This window comes from Mustela lutreola, chromosome 1 (assembly GCF_030435805.1).
Source record: "Mustela lutreola isolate mMusLut2 chromosome 1, mMusLut2.pri, whole genome shotgun sequence".
In the NCBI taxonomy this organism is placed as follows: Eukaryota; Metazoa; Chordata; class Mammalia; order Carnivora; family Mustelidae; genus Mustela; species Mustela lutreola.
Genome location: NC_081290.1, coordinates 129,156,534 through 129,182,105, shown reverse-complemented (window position 1 = coordinate 129,182,105; position 25,572 = coordinate 129,156,534). Strand labels below are relative to the sequence as shown.

General features: G+C 37.6%; 1 long non-coding RNA gene across 1 annotated transcript in view; it reads left to right on the top strand.

The window, feature by feature from the left end:
- Positions 1 to 25,572, top strand: part of LOC131831948 (uncharacterized) — a 33,142-nt gene that overhangs the window by 3,267 nt on the left and 4,303 nt on the right. The window contains exon 4 of the long non-coding RNA XR_009353874.1: positions 13,939 to 14,057. This is a non-coding gene — a long non-coding RNA (uncharacterized LOC131831948). The remainder of the gene's footprint in view (positions 1 to 13,938; positions 14,058 to 25,572) is intronic.

The window sequence follows — 25,572 nt, the reverse complement described above, 5'->3', positions numbered from 1 at the left end:
GAATTTAAACATAGCAAATTCAAGTTTTTATCTTATATTTTCCTGCAATTATAGAAACATTACCCTAAATGGGCCATTTTTTTTTTAAAGTAATCCCTATGCCCATCATGGGGCTCAACCCTGAGATCAAGGGTCTCATGCTCTACCAACTGAGGCTAGGTACCCCAAACCATATCCTTTACATATAACTACTGATCAATGTGTATGAACCAGGAATAAAATTATCTCATAAATATTGACTCCAAATTAAAAATACATCTCTGTTGTTCTAGTTTATTCTTACTTTTGCTGCTTCTTGCCCTTGAATCAACAAAAACACTTTTGAAAATATAGGTGGCTTGAAATCTTGTTGAAAAGAAGGTAACCATCTTCTTAGCTGTAAAATATTTTCATATTTAGATTTATAAACAACAATTAGAACTACCAATTTAAACACATTGGACTTCCTAAACTTATAAAATGTATGTCAATTATATTTCAGTAAAATTGGAGGAAAAAAGATCTAGCAATTCAATCAGTTTTTCCTCCTACACCATGATTTCCTTCCAGTCATCTTTGCATATACATTACCTTTAGCATCTGTTGACTTCAAACTATATCAACTATAAATGATGCAAAACATCAAAAAAGATGACAAAATACACAACATGTGTTTTGGATGGCTTGGGTTCTTGTTGTAAAATATTGAATAATGGAGTAATTCCTGTTGAATAGATAGGAATACCATATTTCCTTTTTGTCTTTGAATATATATTGTTGAATTATCAATTCTTGAGTGTGAGAAGTTAGGATATCATCATCTAAAGACTCACCTGGGGCTGCCTCGCTGGCTCAGTTGGTAGAGCATACGACTCTTGATCTTTCAGTTTTGAGTTCAAGCTCCACGTTGGGTGTACAGATTACTTAACAAACAACAAATAAAATGTCTAAAAAATAAATAAAGGCTCATCATCTGGTATTCCATTTGTGTAATAAATTTCACCATCATCATTAAAGTCTAGTGTCTTTGCATTTTTTTTTATTTTCAATACTTTTGAAGTGTTTTCTTCTATCAGTTTTCTTTTCTTTGCCATTATGGAATAAAATATGAAATTTCTGCATTTTCACCAGTGATTAATAAAAGGTTTAATAAAAAACTATGAAAATCATATCTCCAGATTTTGTATACCTTCTTACAAGATGATGCTTTGAATAATACAATAAAATAGTAGAAGAATGATATAATAATGATGATTTATTTTACTATTGAATAAACTTTCTAGGCAATTCCAAATTGTTTTATTATTATTTTGTCTTCTCTAGCATAGTTGGGAATAGCTGTTGAGTAATGTTGAAATAGTTCCTACAATGATAATATAGCAAAATGGATAAAGCTAAGGGAAATTAAGATCACTAAGATCCCGCTAATTACGAAAGACTTCAATGTACCCATATGGTAATTGCAAAACAGAATGAGTTATTACATTTTTAAAGTACATTTACTTCTTGTTTTTTGGAAAAAATAGGAGTTTAAGTAAACTCATGAAATATCCATCCTTATAAATAGTTAGAACCTCTCAGAAAAGAAACTCAAACTCTAAAATTGGATCCAATGGACTCTGATGTGCTAAGGTTAATTCACATTAAACTGATTCTCTGATATTTGCAGCACAACTCAATACACTTGATAATCTCACTATAGCAATCCGTCACCTCCATGATGCCAAAATCAGGGGACATTTTCCTGTCTTCTTTGCAATCAATATAATTGATCACTTCCTCCTTTTTGAAACCCTCATTTTTAGTACTATTGACTTCTACTAGTTTGGAATAACCTGACCAGCTCCTCCCTCATGCTCTTCTGGAGGGTCCTCCTCTCCCCTCCCTTTAAAATATGAAACTTCTCAGGGCTTCTCTTCTCCTCCTCTCATTCATACTCTCCCTCTCCTAGATAAACTATCCACTCCTGTGACTTTAAATGCCATCTCTATATTGATGATACCTAGCCTTTTACCTCCAACCCTAACCTCCATTTTAGATCTTTATAACCGGTTATCTGATTGATATGTCTAGTTGGATAACTGACAAGCATCCCACATTGAACACTGAATCAGTTCTTCCTCCAAAGCCTACTTCTCTTGCCTTTTCCCTCTTTACACATTTATAATACCTGCCTTTACACATTTGTTTACAATAGAAACCTGGGAAGCATCCTTAACCTTTTGCTCTCTCCTCATCCAAACTATTTCTCACTTCCATTTTTCTCCCTGTTCATTGTTACAACCCTAGTCCAAGTCAGCATTATCTCCTGCCTACAATTGTTATAACTGGTTTACTTTCTTGCCCCATCTCAAATATATTCAACATGCAGCTGCCATAGGGATCATTAAAAAATATAAATTGTTGTCACTTCTTTGATTAGAACTTTTTAGTAGCTTCCCATTGCACTTAGTAAAATCCAAAATTCTTCACATAACATAATTCTTCACATAATTCTTCCATATAATTAGGTCCTTTCCTCCCTCTCCAGACTTACTTTACATCCCCCCCACACACACACACTCATTTGCTAACCTCCTGTCATACTGTTATATTTTCATTTCTTCTACCTGGTCTCCTCTGCCAGGAATGCCTCCACCCCTAGGCTCACAATTCCCTCTGAATAATTATCTTTCAGTCCTCAATTTAATGTCATTTACGCATGTTGACTGTCTGACTCTCTCAGTCTCCATTCTCAGTTAAGGATACTTTATCCCTCCTATGTTTGTTAGAGCACCCTTTTCTGTTCCTTTAAAGCACTTCTCAGGGGCATCTGAGTGGCTCAGTCAGTTAAGCATCTGCCTTCAGCTCAGGTAATGATCCAGGTAATGGGGTCTCACCCCCTCTGCCTGCCTCTGCCTCATCCCTTTGCTCCCCCTCTCTGCTTATGCTCTCTCTGTCAAATAAATAAAAATTTAAAGCATTTATCACAATTTATAATTAACCAATAAATAAATATATAACATCTGTTTCCCACTAGACAAAAAAATTACTTAGGTCAGAGGACTATGTCTTGTTGACTAATATGCCTGGCACTTGGTGTCTTCTCAAAAGTACATTTGTTGACTGACTGAATGAATGTGTGAGCCAATGAATGAATGAAGTTCACAGTCTCTACTGCATGTAAGCCCTAGTCCCTCACGAAAGGATTCTCTGTAATAATCACTAGATGAGGAAAACTTCCTGAACTTTTTCTACTTACTTGCTTTGGTTGGAAAAAAGATCAGTGCTGGCCACTTTTAAGTCCCCATTAGGAAACAAATCATTTATGGGGCTCACACTTTTGTTCCTAATTTCTTGGTTTAACAAAGCCTTTTTGCTTGAGCACCAGCAAAGAATCCTGCCCCAGATGTGAGTTTTGTATGTCTAATTTGCCTAACACTTAATAGTACCAACTGCTTTTTCTCTCATCAGCCCCTTGCACCAAAGCCCCTTCCTGAGACAAAGCATATTGTATCAGTTAGGATGCCTTTTGCTGCAAGTAACAGAAGCTCCAACCCAAATTGGAATAAACAATAAAGGGATTTTTTTTCTCAGAAAACAAAAGATCCAAAGGTAGGTCAGGGTCCAAGCATGGTACATCAGAGTTCTGATTCTGCTTCTCTCGGATTCTTTTGGCTCTGTTTTCCTCTGTGTGTTGGATTATTCTTCAGGCTGATAGCAGTATGGTCCCCGAAGCTCCTGGGATTATGTGCAAATGCAACAAAGTCCAACAGAAGATGGGGGTGGTCTCTTTCCATGTGTCTTAGTTTCTCAAAAGCTCTACAGATTTTAATCATTGGCAAGGGAAATATGGCGTTACCATTATTAGCTTTGACTAATGGGGAGATTTCCCAAGTCACATATGGGGAGGGTTAAGTCACTGGAACAAAATCAAGTCTCTAACAAAGAGAAATGCAGAGTGGGGAAAGTGACTGTTGAGTAGAAAACCAAGAGAATCAGCCACATATGCATTCATTTATACATCATAAAATGCAGGCAGCTGTATTTTCCCTGAGTGTGTTTCAAGAACCCATCACACCATCACTATGGATTCTTAGTCTAGCCCATGGATTTTTTTTTTCTTTTTAAGATTTTACTTATTTATTTGTCAGGGAGAGAGAAACAGGCAGGCAGAGAGAAAAGCAGGCTCCCTGCTGAGCAAGGAGCACAATCCCAGGATGTTGGGATCATGACCTGAGCCGAAAGCAGATGCTTAACTAACTGAGCCACCCAAGCATCATTAGATTATGAATTTTTTTTTAACATTTTATTTTGGCAGAGAGAGATCACAGGTAGGCAGAGAGGCAAGCAGAGAGAGGGGAGAAAGCAGGCTCCCTGCCAAGCAGAGAACCCGATGTAGGACTCGATCCCAGGACCCTGAGATCATGACCTGAGCCGAAGGCAGAGGCCTAACCCACTGAGCCACCCAGGTGCCCAGTTTATGAATTCTTGATCTCCAACTCCATGCATGGAGTCTGTGAGATGATAGGTACCAGATAGGTGTTTTATGTTTTTAAACAAATTAAATGCAAAAATGTGGAAGACACTATTGCTTTTCAGTTTAAAAAATTGCCCACAAGATACTTCCTTCTTCTATACTTTTTGAACAGTCTCTTTTCAGATCATGATTCAGAAAATACTTACCTATTTATTACTGCCTCTGAAGTATGTAACTTTGGTCTAAGCACTCAGTAAAAGCTTGTTCAGTTAATCTGTGGACTTTATTTCACCTCCATAGTTGAGGTATTGGGAAAGGTACAGAAATTTTCTCCCATACACTCATTCACACGCTAAAAGTAATGATCTACAGTGCATAAAATTTAGAAAACATAGAAAAGTACGAAGATGAATATAATAATGTGACCATAGATAGACAGAAGTAGCTACAGTTAGGGATGCTTAACTCACTCAGTCAGTGGAGCATGAGAGGCTTTGTCTCAGAGTTGTGAGTTTGAGCCTCATGTTGGGAGTAGAGATTACTTAAAAAAATAATAATAATGTAAGATCTCTTTTTTTTTTAAATAGCTATAGTTAACATGTTTGTGATTTTTCTTCCTTCCTTCCTTTTTTTTTCCTTTCTTATTCATTTGTTTGACAAGAATTTTTGTTTCAAGATCTGTTGATTCCCCCAGATTGATAATTCAACATACATCATTGTTTTTCATCAATCATTAATTTTGCATAAATTCATCAGTTCATGTATTTAGTCAACAGTCATCCAGTATTCCAACTAGGTTCTAGTCAGTGGTCCTCAAGTGTGTGTTGCCCAAGATATACTTTAGAATTCTGCTTAAAACAGTGATTTGTCTGTGAGTATTTGGCTTCTAGCTGTCCCCGCCCCCACCCCCACCCCCACTGCTTCAAATCTCTCTAAAACGACAGCAAAGGAATTTAAAAAGGCATTAGCTTACAAGGAACAATGGTAAGAGGAGGATGAGATAATGATTACAGATTTTAATAAGTGTTTGGCCAAAGATAAGTGTTTGGTAGATGGAAAGTGGATGGAGTAGTAGTAATTAATTAAACAGGGAGGAAGAATTCAAAACCTAAGAATGAAGATGGGGGCCAGTTTCCTTCAGAAGATCAGTAAAGCCTCAGCATTTGGGACCTGAAAGGTCCCCGAAGGGGAGGTCAGGTGCAGGCTGAAAATAGGAGGGATAGGTTAAAGTCTACATATGAAATAGACCCCCAGTTCCTTTCTATACTTACCCTGCCCAGGCAGATAACTTTTGGTCAGTGGCTCAGAAAAGGGGCATTAAGTGAATGCTCAGTTCCCAGAGAAAAAGAATGATGATAGAGAACAGAAAAAAACTCTCCAGACATTTACAATTGGGGAGCCCAATAAAAAGCTGGTTCATTACGAGAGCATCTACTTGTGAATTTCCCAGATCAGTACTCTACACAGGGAATTCTCATAAAATGTTGAGTCTCGTTCTTAAATATGAATGGCAACTGAAGAATCACTAGAAATTTGATGAATGCCTCCAACATAGTAAGAAAAGTACACAGGAAAGTGAAAGGGATCTGGAGAGAATAGAAACAATGCAAGGAGAAAAGGACTTTTAAAAAACTGTACTTGAGGGCGCCTGGGTGGCTCAGTGGGTTAAGCCACTGCCTTCAGCTCAGGTCATGATCTCAGGGTCCTGGGATCGAGTCCCGCATCGGGCTCTCTGCTCAGCGGGGAGCCTGCTTCCCTCTCTCTCTCTCTGCCTGCCTCTCTGTCTACTGTGATCTCTCTCTGTCAAATAAATAAATAAAATCTTAAAAAAAAAATAAAAATAAAAAACTGTACTTGATTATTATCACCAAAGAGACAAAGGAATATATATTTCTAAAACAAAAATAAAAAGTGATTAAAAAAAAAAAAAGGAAAACACATACAGAGCTCTTAAAAATAAAATCTATGGCAGTGTAAATTAAATATTCAACACAAACACTGGAGGATAGATTTGGGAAAGATGGAAAACAGAAGAGGAGAGATGAGAACATTATAGAATCTATTCAGTGACTTACTAATAAGTGTTTCAAAAAGAGAAATCAGGGGCTCCTGGGTGGTTCAGTTGTTTAAGCATCTGCCTTCAGCTCATGTCATGAACCCAGGATCCTGGGATCCAGGCCTGCATTGGGCTTCTTGCTCTGCGGGGAGTCTGCTTCTCCCTCTGCCTGCCACTCCTGCCACACCACCCCTCCCCCAACTTGTGCTCTCTCTTTCCATCTCTCTCTCTCTTTTTCTCTGTCAAATAAATACATAAAATCTTGGAGGGAAAAAAAAAAAAAAGAAGGATCAGAGAAAACAGAGGGGAACAAATCAGAAATAATAGAAGGAAATTTCCCAGATAGGACTCACCCAGAGCAATGAATTTTTTTAAAGACCCACTTCGAGGCGTATCATCGTTACATTTCAGACACCTTGGATAAGGAAAAGAATTCTAGAACCTTTCAGAGAAAAAAAAAAAGATGATCACAAAAAATTGGAATGACTCAGAGTAACATTGGAATTCCTACTAACCACTCTTGATGGTAGAAGACAATAAAGCACTACCTTAAAAATTCAGAGGAAAAACTATTTTTAGCCTAGAATCCTTTACAAAACTAAACTGTAACTCAAGTAACATAGAACACACAATTTTCATATATACAAGGTCTCAAACATTATCTCCTTTCTTGGGAAGCTGGAAGATGTATTTTAGCAAAATAGGAGATTAAAATATGAAAACAGAAGATAGAGGAGAAGATCCTAGAAAGAAAAGCAGCAGGGAAAGCTGTAAGGTGGCAGGAAGGAATGTCACAGGACTTCTAGAAAACAGCCAGGCCAAAGAGGAGGAGGAGGGATTCTTCCCAAGCTCCCAGAACAACTCAGAAAAATGGAATAGAAGTTTTTGAGAATGAAGAATATATTATTAATAAGTATATGGCAGAGATGCCAGCACATTGGGGGAAAATTAACAATAGGTAAATGGAAAACCAAACAAATGATAAAATGAGGCAATTATTAACTTCAGAAAAAATGGAAAGCTCATACAGGAAAAGAGGTGTGATTGCAATGCGTTACTTGGCTCAGTGAACAATATTTATGTAGTTTCAATGAGGTAATGCTGACGATTGACTTCACAAAAAATTGTATGTAATTATATTGGGGGATAGAAGAAGAAAAATGGAGTTGGGAAGCAATATTCCAGTATTTACTCACAATAGCAGGAAGTCATCAGGCAAATCAAGGAACAGTGACATAAGCATATAAAGATATGGAGGAAAATTATCAGTGGAACTAGCTAGAAAAGTTGAGGGTGTTAACCTGTCATGTTGGGAGTGGGCGTGGGGAAGGGTGCGGTAGGAGACTGCTGGTTTTTATCATAAGCCTTGCAATACTATTTGACTTTGAAAATGATATACACGTATGTGCTTGTGTGTGTGTATGTTTCCTTTGACAAAAAATAGTTTATTTTATGTGGTGCCTGGCTGGCTCAGTTGGTGGAGCATGTGACTCTTGATCTTGGCATTGTGAGTTTGAGTCCCACATTGGATGCGATTACTTAAAAATAAAGTCTTAAAAAAAAAACAAAAACAGTTTAAAAACCTCCGAGTGGCATAGTTGAGTGTTGACTCTTGGTTTCCGCTCAGGTAAAGATCTCAGGGTCTTGAGATCAAGTCCTGCATGGGGGCTCTGAGCTCAGTGAGGAGTCTGCTGAAGTTTCTCTCTTCCTCTCCCTCCAACACTCCTCTCTCTCTCTTTCAAATAAATAAATCTTTAAAAAATAGTTTATTTTTAAAAAGTCTCACCTGTGGACATTGTTAAAAGTCTTATTTCTGGGCTTGATCTTATGAGATTCCAATCCAGTGAGTCTGCACTGGGACTCAAGAATCTGAACTTTTAACTAGAACCTCAAGAAAGTTGGATGCAGATCATTCATGAATGATTCTTTGAGAAATCTCACCCAGATCCCCTGAAATTATATATAAAGTTTCATAATCTCAGGAAACAAACTGAGGGTTGCTGGAGGGGAGAAGGGTGGGAGGGATGGGGTGACTGGATGATGGACACTGGGGAGGATATGTGCTTGGTGAGTGCTGTGAATTGTGTAAGACTGGTGATTCACAGACCTGTACCCCTGAAGCAAATAATACAGTATATGTTTAAAAAAAAAAAAAAAAAGAAGAAGGTGTAGTGTTTGGGAAGAAGTCCATAATTTTTATTTATTTTTTTTTTTTTAAATTTTATTTATTTATTTGACAGAGAGAAATCACAAGTAGATGGAGAGGCAGGCAGAGAGAGAGAGGGAAGCAGGCTCTCCGCTGAGCGGAGAGCCCGATGCGGGACTCGATCCCAGGACTCTGAGATCACGACCCGAGCCGAAGGCAGCGGCTCAACCCACTGAGCCACCCAGGTGCCCCCAAAAGTCCATAATTTTTAGATTCTCTTTGATTCCTCAAACCAAAAAAAGTTTGAAAATTGCTATTCTATGTCTGTCTTCCAAGAATAATTGAGATTCCATTAATTACTTAAGGTCAAAGCACAGCTAATTATTGTTAAAGTGAATTAAACACTTCATAAAACTCATTACATAAGCATATGTATTGAAAGCATTGGCAAAATTCTTAGTTAATTGCTTAGTATACTACCAAAGTAAATACCAGTGCATTACTACTGCAGTGAATTGAATATAAATCTAGTAGCTTGGAAAAGTTAATACAAATTAGTACCTACCAGTGGTGTTGACCAAATCTATAGTTAAATTTATTCAGCTGAAAAAAAATGTTTGTATATGGTCATTTAATGTTACCTATAACATAGCTATAACTATAGTTATTATAATAATATAATTATTATATTATATATTAAGAATATTATATATTATATAGTTATTATATAACTATAAAAACTATAACAGTGCTATAATAGTACCATATAAATGGTACCAGAGTCCCAGCTAGAAAATTTAATGCAGGTATTTTGGCAATCTTGTATTTTTAACAAATTTAGTAATTTTATGGTTCAATCTTCCTCAAACTTAGGCTTTCAGCCTTTTAAAAATGGATTTTTCTCAGGGGCGCCTGGGTGGCTCAGTGGGTTAAAGCCTCTGCCTTCGGCTCAGGTCATGATCCCAGGGTCCTGGGATGGAGCCCCGCATTGGGCTCTCTGCTCGGCAGGGAGCCTGCTTCCTCCTTCTCTCTCTCTGCCTGCCTCTCAGCCTACTTGTAATCTCTGCCTGTCAAATAAATAAATAAAATCTTTTAAAAAAATGGATTTTTCTCTATAAAATATTACAAGAATACATAAGATATTATTTGGATTAAACTAGACAAAAAATATAATTTCAGATTAATTGCTGGAAGAAACTAAATTTTATGTTTTTCTTTAAAGTTAATACAATAAGAGAAATGAATTTTATAACTTTACTGACTATAAAAGGTATAAAATATTTTAAAATATAAATCACAGAACCATCACAAACCAGTAGCTAACAAGTTAATATTTGTTATATGAACAATAACATACAGGATGACCATTATTAGTTATTTGAGGTGATTATGCACCAATTTGCATATCAAATGTCCCTTCTCCATATATCTAGTCATCTCTGATATTTTTAGAGGTGGCACACCATTCTTAAAAATAATAGCAGGGTCATCCATAGCATTTACTGTGTCCCAGACCTTGTTTTAAGCATTTTTGTTGCGGTTTTTCATTTAATTCTGACAACAGCACTATGAGGGAAGTGTTATTATTATTCCTATTTTCAGACAAGAAACCTGATACTTGGGAAACCTGGGTGGCTCAGTCAGTTAGGCATCTGACTTCAGTTTCCCTCATGATCCCAGAGCCCTGGGCCTTCATCCAGCTCCCTGCTTAGAGGGGAGTCTGTTCCCTCTCCCTCTGCCTGCCACTCCCCCCTGCTTGTGATCTCCCTCTCTGTCTCTCTTTCTCTGACAAATAAATAAATAAAATCTTAAAAAAACAAAATCCAAGTGTACAAAAAAGAGAAAATTAATTCACAAAGTTATGCAGCTGTACAGAGTCAGTAAACAGATGAGATGTGATCTGAACTCAACAACCTGGCAGTGGATCTGCTATACTCCCCCAAGGCATATTAATGTAAAACAATCACATAAACAATTACACCAATATATATGGTAACTTCTTATATATAGATTTTTTTTTAAGATGCATCTTAAAAGAAAAATATCACCATAAAAAAAATGTTTTTTCATTGTTTTCACCAAACAACTAGCAACTGACATCTTGAAACCTCATGTTTCAGGGAACACATTTTCTGAAATGATGACCTAAGAAATGGTTTGAAATTTTCATTTCCGTCATTCCTTTTTGGCTGGGTCCTTCTCTCAGCACCTTATGAATATACTTGCCTCCCCTGAGCTTCTTTTTCAAGATGTGGTAGGAAGACACCTTCAGGCAACTCTTGGTCTACCAAATGCTTACTTAACAAGCCTGCACTTCCCATTTCATCCCCCACTCCCCACCCTCACCCCTCCCTATCCCCAAATGCTTATTCTTTGAGCTACATTTCTCAATTGTTTTCCAGTCAAGGTGTAAATGAGAGCTAAATATTACTACATTCATTGTGGGGGGGGGGGGAATGTTAAGCCATATTACATCAGTGCAAAGAACTTACCTCATATGAAATCTAAGTGTCCTAAGAAAGTGGTAGCTTTTCTTTAATAGCCAGAAATTTTGGCATCATGGTTTGATATCCTTGATCTAATATTTCTACTTCAGTTCTTCCATGTGATTTTATTTATTTATTTTAGAGAGCGAGCGAGCGAACGAGCTGGGGGAGAGACAGAAGGAGAGAAAGAATCTCTAGCAGACTTCTTGTGCTCAATCCCAGGACCCTGAGATCAGGAGCTGAGCCACCAAGAGTTGGTGGCTCACCTGACCTTGCCACCTGGGTGCCCCATCCCATATGATTTTATCTTAAATTAAAACATTTCTGTTTGAAAATCGTTGATTATTTGATTGTTATACTCTATAAAAATATTAATTGATTTTCTGGATTAATTAAAGCTCTAAATATTAAAATGCTCTATCAGTTTAATTATTAGTAGTACAAAATTTATCAATATAGTAAATTTGTAATTCTTTAAGATTTTATTTATTTATTTGAGAGAGAGAGAGAGCACGAATGGGGCAAGGGTCAGAGAGAGAAGCAGACTCCCCCTCCTTCCCCCACAACAAGTGCTGAGCCTGACTCAGGGCTGGATCCCAGGACCTGAGACCATGACCTAAGCCACAGTCAGATGCTCAATCAACTGAGCCACCCAGGCGCCCCAACAAATTTGCAATTCTTAAACAAGAAATTAAACTGTGCTGTAAGTGTATTTTCTCAGTGACAGATGGAGCTAAATTCAATTTTATGGATAAAGATTACTCATCATGAGAGTGAGACAGGTTCAACACTAATTTATGCTTTTTGTTTGTTTTTATAGTTACAGATGCTGAGAAACTTTATTTACATAAATAAGGAGATGAGAATTCAAAGAACTTTGTTATAGCATTATCATCTTTTCCATCCAAGTCTTATTTTAAAAACCATTGTGTGCTCTCATCATAAATTAGACTGGTGTCCAGCATGCGGAAAACCCTCTGTTGGAGGGTTTTTAAGTCTCAACTGTCTTTAATGAACTTGTAATTCTCTTCAATTTATCTTTTCTTTCCAGTTAATTATCATACTTTGTAATTATTATTGATTTAGATAATATTTTGGTATCTGTCAAGGGCCAATCCCTCACTTCTTAAAATTATTTTGGCTCATATTTACTGTTCCCAAAGGTTTTTATGATCAGCTTGTCAAGTTTTAAAATTTGGGGTTAGTGTATTTATTGAAGTGCACTGAATTCTAGATTAACTTGGACATATTTGATATTGTTCCAATATCCAGTTTTCCCATCTAGGACCTCAACAAATCTCTCCATTTATGCAAGCCTTGCTTCACATCCCACAATAAGGTTTTATAGTTTCGTTTTCATGGGTTTCATATATTTCTTCCTGAATTTCAGATAACACAAACATTTGACCTCTTTAAATGTATTTCTTCTTTCTTTGTCCTCCCTTTCTTTTTTCTTTCCTTGTCTTTTTCTCTTGCTATTCTGAATAAATTGGAAACTTGAACAGGATTGGGAATGGATTGCCCTTCTAACCTCCTAAGTGGTTAAATCTTCACTAGGATGGTTGCTAAGGAGAGAAATACTTGTTGAATAAATAAATGAATGAAAGGCTTGATTCATAAACTAGAAATACAACAGGAAGAATCTGGGGGATATTCCAGGAAGACCTCAATAGAATTATTCTTTAAAATAGATGACAAATTATGGCTTGGCTATATCATAGGACAGATTTGACAAGCTATTTTATATATATATATTTATATATATATAATATATTATATGAATGAATCCACAATAGCAGAATTTATCTACTATCTAGGTCATTTTGTCTTTTGATTAAAATAAATAAATAAATATATAATAAATATTTATCATATATAATATATATAAAATATATAAAAAATAAATAACAAATATACAATAAATATTTATATATTATATATAAATAATATATATATAAAATAAATAACAAATATATAATAAACATTTATATATTATATATAAATAATATATAATATATAAATAACATAGATATATAATAAGCATAAATTATATATATATTTATTTATTTTAATTAAAGAGACAGAATGAACCAGATAGTAGATAAATTCTGCTATTGTGGATTCATTCAGAGATCCAGAGGAGATAAATATATGCTTCTGACTTTCTCAGACTTTAAGAAAAATGCTAAAGTTTTTCTAGCTGTGAGGTTTTCTGAAACAGTATTGAATATCAAGGATAATTTAACTTTTTTTTTTTTTTTTTAAGAAGGATGTCTGCTGCCTAAATGTCACAGACTTAACTGGTCTTTTAAATAAGGAACATTTTAAACCCAAAGACTAAGTGGCATCAGGGCGGAGAAGGGATTTTTGAGGGGAGTCCTTCTGTACATTTTGTCTGTCACTTCAACCACTCACATTCAGTCTGCTGCCTGAAAAATATCATCACTGCAAACTGCTCCCATTCTCCTTTGCCTACTTGTTTCCTTGTAGACAGAGCCATGGAGCTCAGTTGGACACTGCCATGGGTTAGGAAAAGAAAAAGGGCTCAGGGCAACTGCACTTTGGGTGGGGGTGTGGGCGTGGCGGGGTGGGGGGTGGCAAGGCATACATTTTTGAGGCGCTAAAGAGGTTGCAGCAGCAGAGACCCTCTGTGTTCCGGAGTTAGAAACTGAAAGTGAATACAACTTCTTAGGCAGCAGGAATTCATTCTGACAGAAAAGTTGCCCTGGCCCCAAGAATTCAGCCACAGCTTCGTGAACAGAGGCTGGGGAGTGTGGGGATAGAACTGATCTTGTTGCTGCTTCTCCTGCAGGCTTCCCTGGGCTATGTGGTCCCAAAGTGAAGCCGAGGAGCCACTGGAAAACCTCAGAAGCTTTTCATCCAGAAGCCTGAGGAAAGCCCTGCCCTTCCTCCAGAGAGGGGGTATGACAGGTATTTTTCTTAGTCTTTGAAGGAATTCACTCTGCTCCTTCCCCAATCTTTGTATGCAATGGCGTGGTGGAAGCAAAGAGGTGGTCTCAGAATTTCTAGAAAGACCCCAGTCCTCCCTACCCAACAACAGGTAGAACCTTGCTAACATGACCTACCCTGAAACCATCAGGATTAGTCACATTATCCCTTTATCCCCATTGACATCATCACTGCAAGAAGCCTGTGGAAGCCCAGGTCACCCTCCACCTCCTTTACACCAATCCCCATGCAGCTCTTAATCTCATTCTCCTCCCTTCTCCCACGCTCCCCTACTCTCAAAATGCATTCCCTGGGCTCACTGTGATGCTCAGTCTGTCAGCAGCAAATTTCCTAAAGCTCTCAACCTGCTCTGCGAAGGTCTCCTTTCACTGTCCTGTTCTAGCTGAAATGTGAAGCTCCCCAGGAGATTACTCCCTCCTCTGTAGCCCTCTCTAGTGGTGGCCTTTATCTCTATTCTCTCTACTACATCCTACCCAACCACAGAGTGAGGGTACTCCTTCCTCCTCATTGCCATTTTCACATTCTTCCTCCCCCCAAACCCCAGCTTTGAACCTCATGTCATCAGATATACCACCTCCTGTCCCTTATTGTCACTTGCCCTTATTTCTCAAAGAGTTTAGCAGCTGACACATGGTCGCTTTCTCCAGTGGTACTTCTAACATAATCTAGGGAATTTCAATATCCATTTGGTCAGCTTTCAGATATACTGGCATTCCTTGACCTCTTCTTCCTATAAATTTGCCTTTCCCCGTGTATCAGTCACTCATTGTGAAATCATACTGTAGACCTTGGCATTATCTGTAACAGTAATTCCTTCAGAATCTCAATGTTGGGCATCCCTCTTGTACCACCACTACTCTTCTTCAGAGCCCCGACTCCAACAGCCCTCTCATCTGTAGTCCCTTGACTCTACCACCTTTCAGTTAGGGGTTATACTTCATTCTCCTCAGATCCTCTCATAGACTCATTCCCTAGCACTAAATCCCTCAATCAGTTATTAGAATCACTCCCTTGCAGGGAGTTCTAATTATTTGCTAAAATCTAGCCTTGTTCCAAAATCAGAGCACTGTAGCTAAGCAGAGAGCTGACCATACACACCGCATTTCTCAGGCTTCCTTGCATTTAACTGTAGCTATAGGACAAAAATTTTGCTAATAGAATATGAGCCTAAGTAATGTGTGGTACCTGCAGGCTGGACCCTTAAAACAAGGGCAATGCTTTTTCCTTACACTCTCTTTCCCCCTCTGGATAACTGGTAAAAAGTGTGCCTGCTACCCAGTTGCTAGGATTTAGCTGAGGAAAAAAAGCCCTAAGTCATGGAAGAGAAATAAGGTAGAAGGCCCCTCAGACCCTAAATGATCATTTGAAGCTGAGACTCAATGGCCTGGAATAGTCATTTCTGCTTAAAATTGAAATAAAATCTGTTTTAAGTCACAGAATTAATGTTGGTTTGCTTTGTGACAGTAACCTAGCTCTATTATAAACAACACAACTGGCCACTCCCTTGGTGATCTATCATTTGTTCATACTCACCTGGCAAAACCATTCATGGACACTGATCAGAGAAAACCCTGCTGCTTAGTTGTACTTACTTTCAAATCTTGGACACAGAATTGCATTCAGCTTATAATGCTGCCTGGCAATTATATCATATCTCCTAGGTACACTCAGTCTCCCACTCTTCTAGATAAAGGATTCTCCTTTCTCAAACATCCAACACTTTCCTCCCATACTCACTCTCACTTAATAACCCTGCATTCTGTTTGAGGCTTCGGAAGAGAGTTTCAACAACCTCCTATCTCTTCTTCCTATCCTCTCACATCTGTGCCCACCTGCTCTGTCTTGCTCTGCCTTCTGTTACTATGGGTAAATTATCCATACTCCTTTAATTAAGTTTTTGTTGTGTTATGTTAGTCACCATAAAGTACACCATTAGTTTTTGATGTGGTGTTCCATGATTCATTATTTGCATATAACACCCAGTGCTCCATGCAATCCATGCCCTCCTTAATACCCATCACCAGGCTTACCCATTCCCCCACCCCTCTCCCTCCTAAAACCCTCTATTTGTTTCTCAGAGTCCATAGTCTCTCATGGTTCACCTTCCTCTCCTATTTTCCCCCCTTCATTTTTCTCTTCTCCTAATGTTCTCCATGCTATTCCTTATGTTCCACAAATAAGTGAAACCATATGATAATTAACTTTTTTTTAAAAGATTTTATTTATTTATTTGACAGAGAGAAATTACAAGTAAGCAGAGAGGCAGGCAGAGAGAGGAGGAAGCAGGCTCCCTGCTGAGCAGAGAGCCCGATGCGGGACTCGATCCCAGGACCCTGAGATCATGACCTGAGCCGAAGGCAGCGGCTTTACCCACTGAGCCACCCAGGCGCCCTGATAATTAACTTTTACTTCTTGACTTATTTTACTCAGCATAATCTCCTTCAGTCCCATCCATGTTGATGCAAAAGATGGGTATTCATCCTTTCTGATGGCTGAGTAATATTCCATTGTATATATGGACCACATCCTTATCCATTCGCCTTTTAAAGGGCATCTTGGCTCTTTCCATAGTTTGGCTATTGTGGACACTGCTGCTATGAACATTGGGGTGCATACGGCCCTTTTTTGTTTTTGCTTTTGTTTTTTACTACATCTGTATCTTTGGGGTAAATGCCCAGTAGTGCAATTGCTGGGTCATAGGGCAGCTGTATTTTTAATTTTTTGAGGAACATCCACACTCTTTTCCATAATGGCTGCACCAATTTGCATTCCCACCAACAATGTAAGAAGGTTCCTCTTTCTCCACAACTCCAACATTTGTTGTTTCTTATGTTGTCAATTTTCACTATTCTAACCGGTGTAAGGTGGTATCTAAATGTGGTTTTGATTTGAATTTCCCTGATGGCTAATGATGATGAACACTTTTTCATGTGTCTGTTCGCCATTTGTATGTCTTCTTTGGAGAAGTGTCTGTTCATGTCTTCTGTCCATTTTTTGACGTGATTATTTTTTGGGTGTTGAGTTAGAGTTCTTTATAGATCTTGGATAATAGTCTTATTCTCTTACACCATACACAAAGATAAACTCTAAATGGATGAAAGACCTCAATGTGAGACAGAAATCCATCAAAATCCTAGAGGAGAGCATAAGCAGTAACCTGTCTGACATTGGCCACAGCAACTTCTTTCAAGACACATCTCCGAAGGGAAGGGAAACAAAAGTGAAAATGAACTTTTGGGACTTCATCAAGTTAAAAAGATAAAAAGGGAAAAGTCAACAAAACAAAGAGGCAACCCACAGAATGGGAGAATGTATTTGCAAATGACACTACTATCCATACTTCTATTTAAGACCAATGCTTCTGTGTTTGCACCATATCTCATCCCTCCTCCCTGTTCAAAGATTTTGCCCCAGTAGTTCTCCTTTCTCTCCTGCATTATCCAGTGTTCTCTCTCTGTTCCATCTGTACCACAGCATACAAATATACCTGTACTTCTTCCACCTTGAATTTTTTTTTTAAAGATTTTATTTATTTATTTGACAGATCACAAGCAGGCAGAGAGGCAGGCAGAGAGAGAGGAGGAAGCAGACTCCCTGCTGAACAGAGAGCCTGGTGCGAGGCTCAATCCCAGGACACTGGGATCATGACCTGAGCCGAAGGCAGAGGCTTTAACCCACTGAGCCACCCAGGCGCCCCCCACCTTGAAATTTTTTAAAAAGATTCTCATTTATTTATTTGTCAGAAAGAGAGAGAGATGGGAGGGAGCGAGAGAGAGTGAGAGAGAGAGAGCACAACCAGGGGGAGTGGCAGGCAGAGGGCAGAGGGAGAAGGCGGCTCCCTGCTGAGCAAGGAGCCTGATGCAGGGCTCATGACCTGAGCCAAAGGCTGATGCTTAACTGACTGAGCCACCCAAGTGGCCCTCCATCTTGAAATTTTAAAAAAACAAACACAACTTTTCAAGCTTCCTTCTCTTCCAGCTATCTCTTCATTTCTGTTCCTGTTTAAAGCAAGAAAGCCCAAAAGAGATATCTATACTTCTTGAATTTAACTTTCATCTTACTTTCTTTTTAAAAAAAATTATTTTGAAAAATTTCAAGCATATTCAAGGGCAGAGGCACAGTAGAATGAGACCTCCATATATTATCACTCAGTTTCAACAGTATAAACATTTTGTCAATCTTAAGTCATCCATCCTCATTCCCTAAATTGTCTGTACTGTTTTTTCTTCTTTTTTAAAATTTGAATATTGTTGACACATAATGTTCCATTAGTTTCAGGTGTACAACATAGTGATACACCCTCTCTTTTGGCCCATTTTAGAGAAAGTTCCAGACATCATTTCATCTGTAAATACTCTAGCATATATTTTTAACAGATAATGACTGTAAAAAAAAATTACAGTCACAACACCAACTTAATATCCAACAAATCTAAATGAATGATCAGAGTTTAAATTTCCTATATTGTCTCAGAAACATCTTTTTATAATAGATTTTCTCAAATCAGGCTCTAAATACATTGTATTTGGCTGGTATGTCTTTTAAGTCTGTCTTCATCTCTAACAGTTTCCTCTCTACCCTTTTCTCCTGCCAGAAGTTTCCACATTCTGTTGTTGGCTCTTTGCATCCTCATGATGTCATCTAGCATGTTCTTCTCTCCCGTATTTCCTGGAAACTAGTAGTCATATCTTAAGGCTTGATTCTCTCCTTTTTTCAATCCATTCCAGTCACCCATTCCTCCTATTGCTACTATGTGTGTGTTGTCAAGTTCATTGGTAACCCATATTGCTAAATCTAATGGCCCATTCTCAACCCTCTTCTACCTTGATCCATTGGCAGTATTTGAATTGATCACTTCATCCTCCTTGATGCATTTCCTTTATTTGGCTTATAGAACACCACACTGTCATGGTATTACCTGGACTTACTTGTTGCTCCTTTTCAGTTTCTTTTGCTGGCTCCTATTTGCCATTGTTAACTCTAAAAGTTAGAATGCTATAGGATTATTTTTTGGTTCTCCATCTGCCAAAGTTCATTGGTGATCTCATCCAATTCTCGGGCTTTAAGTACCATTTTATATGTGCTTTCTAATTTATAGCTTTAGCCTGAATCTCTTCCAAGAAATCCAAATACATATAGCGAACTGTTTATTTGACATAACCATTCGTGTGTCTAACAAGCACCTCAACTTGATTATGTCCATAATTTAACACCTGACCTTCCTCTAAATCTGTTCCTCTCTTAGACTTCTCTATCCCATTTGATAGGAACTCCATCTTTCCAGTAGTTCAGGTCAAAAATCTTAGAATCATTTTGGACACTTTCTTTCTCTCCACCCCAGATAGACTCTGTCAGCAAATCCCATCTATACAGTTGTCATCTTGATTCAGTCCATTGTTATCTCTTGCTTCTTACCATAGCCTCCTAACTGATCTCTGACCTACACCTTTGTTCTTACCACAACAGTGAAAATGATCTTTTTTTTTTTATTTATTTTTTTTAACTGTGGGTCACATCAGGTCACTCCTCTGCTCAAAATTTTCCATTGGTTTCCCTATTTCCTTACAGTAAAAGTTGAAGCTCTTAGAACGACCCATAAGACCCTATGTATCTTGTTCTAATACTTCTCTGACATTTCTTCCATGGCCCCCTACTCAGGCCATGCTGGCCTTCTTATTATTTCTGTCACATACCTTTTCTCAACTTACCTTAGCATTTGGTGTTTTGCTTGGTATGTTCTTCTCACAATATCAGCGTGGCTCACACCTTCAAAAGGTAAAATGTTTTACCTTTTCAATGAGCCCTTTCCTGACCACCCTCTTTAAAATTACATTTCTCTAGAGGTAAAATTGAGGAATCAAAGAGCTTAAGCATTTGTGTTTTGATAAATACTAAAATATTACCACATTACTTTCACCAATTATGTATGAGTATACAAGTTTCCCCCATAACCTGGCCAACTGAGGCCATTAGCAACTTTTGAATTTTTGACAATCACAGTGTAGTTTTAATTTTCATTTCTTCTCTGATGAGAGAGTTTAAGTATCAATCTAAGAGCAATTTTTATTTCGACTTCTGAAAATTGGAAGTTCATATCCTTTGTCCATTTTTCTAAGAATGTTGATCTCTCATTTATTTGTAGAAGCTCTTTATATGCTATGAAGTGAATACCTAGTCTGTCATATGAGTTAGAATAAAATTTTCCCAGTTTGTCATTTGTCTTTGACTTTATTTATGGTGGGTTCTTCTATACAGAATTTTTAAAAATTGTAGTCTAATTCATCAGTATTTTCTTGTATGGATTCTGAGTATAGTGTCATACCATGAAAGGCCCTACTTACCATATCTCCCACCTGAGAGAATTTTTTTTGTCATACTTTTTTTTCTTAACGTTTAAATCTTTTATCCATCTGGAATTCATTTTAATACAGGATGTGAGATATACTTCCAATTTTATTGTTTTTCCAGATGGCCAACCATTTATCCCAGCACCATTTATTGAATGTTCTGTTTTCTCCATTGACAAGAAATGCCACTCAGGAGATTCTTAGGCAACCTTTACTAGCCATGAGCTTAGGTTGATGTAACACTGTGTTCTCTTTATGAAATCTCTGCCAGTAGGCAGAGACCTCAGACTTGCCACTGAGCTCTGCAAACAGGTCGAACCTGTAGCATGCTGAAAGCCCACACCCAGTAAATGCATACATAATATCTTCAAATTGTAGCTTGAAATGTTGTGAGCACATGATTCTCATATAGTTAGTTCCTCCACCCCACCCACATTCTTTCCAATAATGCCAAAAGGTGGCAGGAAATAGTCACATGGTTTTTGGTTGTTTGTTCAGTATGTGAGGAAAACCAGAACTTAATATTTGCCAGTCACTTTGAACTGTGAAGAAGAAAACCGCTACTGTAATCCTAATCCTTATGCCACCTTTTATACATCAAGTATGTTGTTGTAACACAGCATTCTGGGCTTAATGAAGTTTTATTCTAATGAGTATAAGTTTGTCTCTCTTTGTTGAACTAGCTGTGAAACCAGGTTACCAGGTATGGACTATGAGGGCCAAAATTTGGGGGGATGGAATGAGATTTTTCAGAATTGATGATGTCATATGAGACCATTAAAGGATGTTTTTTAAACTAGGACACATATTTATTGTTCAGTAATAATTATACTGATAATGCTGATTCTAAGATACTGCAAAATACTGCTATTGCTTTTGAATTAAGACTCATCCAAAATAATTATGAGGAATATAATTTAAGTTTCAAGGCTATTTGGCTGTGTTCCTTAGTGGAAATACTGTAAGACATTGAAGATGCAGACAGGATGAGTTTTTTTAATTTTAATTTTTAAAATATTTTATTCCTTCATTTGACGCAGAAAGAGAGCACAAGCAAGGGGAGCAGCAGGCAGAGGGAGAGGAAGAAGTAGGCTTCCCTCTGATCAGGGAGCCCGATGTGGGGCTCCATTGCAGCCCCCTGGGATCATGATCTGAGATGAAGGCAGACACTTAACTGACTGAGCCACCCAGGTGCCCCAGACAGACAGGGTGAGTTTAATTTTGATTCTTCCACCTTTTATCTAAGTAATTGAGCAAGTAACCTAACTTCAGTAAGCCTCAATTTCCTCATATATAAAATAATAATGATACTACTACTTACCGCTTTAGGGATTAATAAGAAAATCCACTTAAGGAAGGCATTTCCTCCTTATCTGATTGGCAAAGACAAAAAAAATGTGGTGATATATTGGGTGGTAAGAGTATGGTAGAGACAATTACTCTCATACATTGCTTGAGGGAGTATAAATTGATACAGCCACCATATAAAACAATTAGGCAATATCTCTCAAAATTACAAATGCACATACATACTTTGGCCAGAAATTCCTCTAGCTGGAATTTATCAAGCAGATGTACCTTTTTTTTTTTTAGGTTTATTATTTTTTTTAATTTGAGAGAATGAGAACATGCACGTGTGTGTGTGTGCGTGTGTGCACAAACAGCAGGAGGGGCAGGGGGAGAAAGAGAGGGAGAGAATCCTTCAACAGACTTGCTGCTAAGCACCGAGATCCAGGTAGGGATCTATCCCAGGACCCTGAGATCATGGCCTGAGCCACAACCAAGGGTCAGACACACAACTGATTGTAGGGGCCCACAAGGGTACTTCTAAATGAATAAATTGATAACCATATGCTGATATTTATTGCAGTACTTTTATAGTAAGAAAAGAGTGGAAACAACCTAGATTTCTATCTAAGAAGAGCTGTTTTGGACTTAACGGAAATACCATGTTGTAATAAAGAATAAGGAACAATTTCATTAAGGAATGAGATACTACCAAAATATACTGTTGGTAATCAGAAGAAGCAAAATGTAGAACAGCGTGTAAAAACAGGATGGAAAGTATATAACATATATACATATTTGCTTGTATAATCACAGAAATACTCAAGAAAAACACTCAGGAAGTGGTAGCACTGATTTCCTCAAAAGCTGGAATTTCCTGATGGAAATTTTCTAAGAATTTCCTGAGTGTCCAGGAAACTCTTCCTATATATATATCCTTTTCATTCCTTGATTATACCCTGTGAATGTGTAAGTTACTTTTAAAAAATATATCCATAGGGGAACGCCTGGTTGGCTCAGTTGGTAGAGCATGTGACTCTTGATCTCGGGGTTGTAATTTTGAGACCCATGTTGGGTGTAGAGATTACTTAAGTATAAGATCTTCAAAAAAAAAAAAAAACCCCAAAAACAAATAAACAGGGGCACCTGTGTGGCTTAGTTGGTTAAGCGTCTGCCTTCAGCTAAGGGATTGAGCCCCATGTGGGGCTCCCTGCTCAGTGGGAGTCTGTCCCTCTGTCCCTCCCTCACTGTGCCCACCCCCACCCCCAACTGGTGCTTGCTCGCTCTCTTTCTCTCTCTCAAATAAAGTAAAATCTTGGATGCCTGGGTGGCTCAGTTAGTTAAGCATCTGCCTTTGGCAGATCAGGTCTTAATCCCGGAGTCCTGAATCAAGCCTGGCATTGGGCAGCACGGCTGGGAGTCTGCTTCTCCCTCTCCCTCTGCTCCCCCTCCTCCCATTTTTGCTCCCCCTCCTCCCATTAGTTCTTTCTCTCTTTCACTCACTCTCTCTCTCTCAAATAAATAAATAAATAAAACTTTTAAAAAGAAATAAAAACTTTTAAAAAAATGAAAAAGAAATAAATCAACATAAAGTATATAGAAAACTCAGGCATATAGTAAACATGCAATACACATTAGCACTTAATATAAAATTTCAACTTAATTGTAACTATCTTGCACTAAAATAAGATACTAAGAAAATTTTAAAAATCAGCTGCTTAAAAATCTAAATACTATGAGTTTAAAAATATATGAGTAGATTTAAACAAGAAAATCTGTCTTACTATAAATTGTAAAGGCATTTCTCTTAGTCCATGAAGTCTTACAATCTGGGTGTTATCATTTAGATTTCTCATAAAGGTATTAAAATATCTAGTAATATTTTTCAAAGATTTTATTTATTTATTTGGAAGAGAGAGAGAGAATGAGCGGTGGTGGCAGGGAGAGGGAGAGGCAGAGGGAGAAGCAGGCTCCCCAAGGAGCAAGGAGCCCAATGTGGGACTCAATCCCAGGACCCCAGGATCATGACAAGAGCTAAAGGCAGATGCTTAAATGACTGAGCCGCCCAGGTGTCCAAAACATCTAGCAATTTAAAAAATCTTACCTATGCAAAAAACATGATTAGAAGGAAAGGTTTTGCATCTATAAACACAAATGTCTCCTGTTAGTCATAAAGCAATTAGAGTTTGGTAGGTAAGAGGTGTCATTTAAACTTCCAAACATTACTGGGTTTTGAGGAAGAAATGAAAATACTTAGAATCATTTATTTATTCACAGTTGAGTTTGTTTATATTTCTGGGTTCTGAGCAAATTTGGATAAACTGAGAATAAATGGAGAATTTTCTATTTTACTTATATATACTCAGACTATCAGGTTGCCATAGTTGCTTTCTCAATAAACTGTGCATCTAGATTTGTCACATTTATCAGATATTCTATATTAATATCTTGTTCTCACCCATAATTTGGTAATAATACTGTCTATGGTTTTTAATTTCTGAGATGTAAATAGTTTATAGGCTATGCTATGTATATAATATTAACATGTGTCCCTTTAGACTCTAATCTCCCAGTCTGGTAAAGTATTTTCCGGAATGTAAGAAGACTTAGATCACATGGCATCTTGCCTATGAAATTGTTAGAGATCTCCAGTTTTTTTCCCAGTGTCTCAAATCTCCCTCTATATACTATATTACGTATACATATACTGTAATGATCTGTCTCTTTTAGCAAACAGGGAATTCCTTAAAAACATCAGCTCTATTTTTTATCCTTATAACTATGTGCCAGGCCTGGCAAGTATTAGGTACTCAATAATGTTTGCTGAATAGACCAGTTTTTCCTAGTAGATGTTATACTTCTAATGAAAGATTTCAGCAAATGTTATCACTTTATTACATTTGAGTATTTTATTAACTATTAAAGTAAACCAAATATATAGAAATTTTATCTTGTATGTCTCAAAAATCTGAATACAGAGGAATTCTGTTTTTCTCAATCAAATTCCAATTTAATACATAATTGTGATTGAAATTCCCCATTTTAAGCTTAAAAGATTCGTGGTTTTTGTTTTGTTTTGTTTTGTTTTATAACTGAGTGCACAATCTTCTTCCAACAGCTTGGCCCAATGATCACTTTTAGGGGAATATTCAAGAAGCAACTGAATTTGTTGGCTATTTTTTTCTCAAAAGCAACAAGTCACCTCATTAATGATAAAAACAAAATTGTTATTGGCAGATGTTCCCACACATCTAGACAGACAAATAGGGAAATGCTTTTTCTGATCTAGGGGGTATGTTTTGTGGTCTGAGATAGAAGCAAGAGGGACTCTGACAGTCTGGCCTGGAGGTATAATCTTTAGCCTCTCCCATCCTCTGGGAAATGGAAATCCAAACACCGGCCTCACTGTTTTCATAGCCAAGGTTGTCTGTTTTGGGACGATGCTCTGTACTGAAGATTTCTGGGGCTCCCAATGGACTTCCAGAATCTAAATCCACTGTTGCAAACTGAGAAAAGTCCTAACCCCCCTCTGAGAGGTTCCTTCTTAAGGTGAGCTATTCTTTCTGTGGGCAAAAATACAAACTCATTTCTTTCGTGCCCACTGGTCTGGTAGCTAGGTGCTTAAATTTTATTCTTCAATTAACAGCACAGAAATCCTTCATTTCACATTGTTGGCAGTGATCTCAAAGATGCAGCTATAAGGCAGAGACTGTTAAAATCTTAGCCGGTAACAAGTGAAAGTCAGCAGGAACTGCATTAGGAACATAACTGTTAAGTCCTATGGCCTCACTAAATATATCCATCCTTCAAATTTGAATCCAGAAATCTGTACACCTAGGTAG